Source organism: Chlamydotis macqueenii, chromosome 2, assembly GCF_036417535.1.
Source record: "Chlamydotis macqueenii isolate bChlMac1 chromosome 2, bChlMac1.mat, whole genome shotgun sequence".
NCBI lineage: Eukaryota > Metazoa > Chordata > Aves > Otidiformes > Otididae > Chlamydotis > Chlamydotis macqueenii.
This window is the reverse complement of record NC_141557.1, coordinates 45,086,162-45,089,409: the sequence shown is the minus strand read 5'-3', so window position 1 is coordinate 45,089,409 and position 3,248 is coordinate 45,086,162.

Sequence of the window (3,248 nt, the reverse complement as noted above, 5' to 3'; positions counted from 1 at the left end):
TTTTAAAAAAGTGTTTTATGATGTGAGTACGTATTTTTAACATGCAATTATGAAATATACTTGATGTAAATCCACAATTGCTTTCCTTTTTTTTTTTCCCTCTTTTTTTTTTTTTTCCCCGTGTTGCTCCTCCGACAGTGAAAGTGCTCTGTTCTAAAAAGCTTGTACCAATTTGGGATTTTACACTGTGGTGCGGCAGATCTGCATGGTAGTTGGCAGTCTAATTAATGCTAATACTGCTCCTGACTTTTCCCCAGCTTAAGATTTGAATAAGCAGGGAGACATTTCTCTGATGCCATTTCCCCATTACTGCAGCTTATTCCTGAGTTCTGTTGACATTATTTATGCTTAAATGGAAAAGCAGCAGTGCAGTATTTTCATTGCTTATCATTCTCTGGCTGCTCATGCATTCTAAAATCCAGGACATGTCATAGGACATTTACCGATTAGGTAAATGTATGAATATTGATATTAAAAATAGATGAAACTTACGGGATAAGACAACATCGGACTACATTGATTTGAATCATCAATTTAATTATGGTTTAGATCAGCAAGTGGGAAGGCTTCATTCAGATAATCAATTTCTGCCTTGTTTTGTATCTGTACTCTAGGTCGTGTTTCCATGCTATCCCTCCCTAAAAGATTTCTTCCCCTCTCTTGGTAATGCAATCGACTTTTTTTTTTTTTTTCTCTTCACACAATTACACACAGCTTTTAAACTACGTTTGGCCATCCTTCGTGCTCCCTGGAGATATGTCGTATCAAGGGTGGCCAACCTGTTGCTCATGAGCTGTTTAGCTGCACATCCCACACACAGACTACAGTACCTGGCTGCCCACGGGCCTCATGAGTGACTCAGTGGCCTGCAGCCCACTTATGAGCGGGAAGCAGGGCAGTCCCTACGCGTGTGTGACCGGCCTGTCCCCTCCCTGTCACCATGTCCCGAGCAGCTCCCAGCATCTCTTGCCAGAGAAGCTCTCTGGGATCTCCACCTTTCCCACGTCTCTCACACGTATGTGGCACATGTTTCGTGATGGTGAGCCACAGGGAGACTTCAGCAGGCAACTCGTAAGATCAGAAAGAATGGCCAATTTTTTCCTTTTTCTAAATACACATGAGTGTGTTTTAAAGCCGTTACCAGCCTGACATTTTGATTGGGGGTCTTAAAATTTTACGTTTCGTATATTAAGAAATAGTAAAAGTTGTCTATCCGTTCCTGTTAGATGGTTCTTCATTTGTTCATGATATGCAGCAAATTTTATTCAGATAGAAATTGGAATTTGAGTTACTTGCAGAAAAGTAGTTATTCAGAATTCTTTTAATTAGTTGGCAGTATCTTTAACATGCTGGAGAAATAAGTTGACTAAAATATGTTTTGATTAAACCTGGAAAAAAACCAAAAAATATTCCTGATTATTCCTGGCAGGTTCTAATCCTGCAGGATTTTAGCACTTGCGGCTCTTGCCACCTTACGCTACTTTTTCCACATAAAGTAGGAACATCTCTTATATACCCATTAGTTTAAATGTGAATTAACAGTGCATATGGAATGCAATTATCTCAATGAACTGAAACTTAAGTAACTATTTCTTTGCATTCATGGGAAGGCTGCCTGCTGGCTACGGCGAGGTTAGCAGTTCAAGCCAGCTTTGGTTTCTGGTGATTGTTCAGTGACTTCCTCCATTTCAGTGGTTTGACTTTGCTTAAAACTTCAGCAGCAAACATGGCCTGCTTAGGACTTTCCCCATAATTAGAATTGCTCTAGGAGTAATAGTCAATAATTAATTTAAATTGATTCAATTAGAATTGTCATAATTTCAACTATAGTTACTAATTTTTTTAAATAAAAAGGTTTTGTTTCAAAAAGAGAGATTCACTCACCTGCTTGTCCATCTTGGACACCTTAAAATATGATCGTAGCAATGCCCAAGCTGGTGTTTCAAAGTTCAGTCGTGCAGAAAAGCTTCCACCCGCCTCTGCCGTTGCTCCACCCCTGAGGGCTGACCAGCCCCATGACTTGACTCGCTGCAGCTAAACCTCCAGACAAAACGTCTCCCAGTCCCCTGGATGAGAGTCAGGCGTTTGTAAGAACACGCAGCATGACCCTGTCGTGTTCCACCAAAGCATCCTGTTCCTGTCCTAAGTCTTGGCTGAACCAATGTTGTTGAGAAGGCGGACTGACAGGACAATGTTTGTTTTCTTCTGCATGGCTTGGAAGAGCTCAGAGCTTAACTGTGGGTAGTACACCTGTTTTGAAGAATCTATGCCTACATTGATTTGCACAGTTTGCTTTTTTATAGACTAGCTATATGCCTGTTTATAGCTATGTATAGAAACAGTTGGCTGTGCAAAGCTTTATAATCTTTTTTTTCCTCCTTCAAAGTCCATTTATTTGAATTTTAAAAAAATGAAGTTCTACAATCCATGCATGGGGTTTTTTTTTGTTTTGGTTTGTTTGTTTTTTTTTTTAATTTAGAAACTAAGAGAAATGTAGCCTGGAATTACTTGTAATGGCGAACACTTACTTTCCGTAACTGCCCATGCTTCATTGTTCAGCATGCTGTGCATTTCCTGCTGAGCTGCTGAGTCAGAGAGATCCTATGGAAAACACAGCTGCCCAGCAGTGGGCTTCTTGATGGGATGAAGGCTTCTCCTGGGAACTCTTGAGGGTCTCAGGTTCAGCTGCTACTGATGAATGTCGAATCTACCTGGTTATTTACAGGGGTTTTTTTATACGCACACAAATACATGTAATATCAAAGGGAAAAGAGCATTGCTGCTGCTTGCCTTAAAAACAAAAGCTGCCGTGTTGGCAAATTGTTGGGACAGATGTGAATTTAAAGTAGCTGATTGTTACGCACATCGTACACTCAAACCCTGTTCTCAAAAGATAAGCTGATTAACAAACTAATAGTTAGCTGATAACTACCTCTGCTGTATGTGAGAAGGGTGTGTATATATAAATGGAAAGGTATCTGTTTAGCTTTTTCTTACTTTTCCCACTGCTTACACTCCCTTCCTTTCTTTCTTTCATAATTGTATTATTTTTAGCACATACATGCTTTCTGAGGCCAAAGTCCTGCAGAAATTTACAAGAAAGAGGGTGGGTGTTAAAATGTTATAAATGCATTAAGCTGTATTCAGCCTTGCTTTAAATTAATTGTAAATTACAAAAGACCTCATGAATGGACCCATCTTCCTCCCCCTCCTTGGCTTTGCCTTCACAGGGACTGAACGCTGTTTCT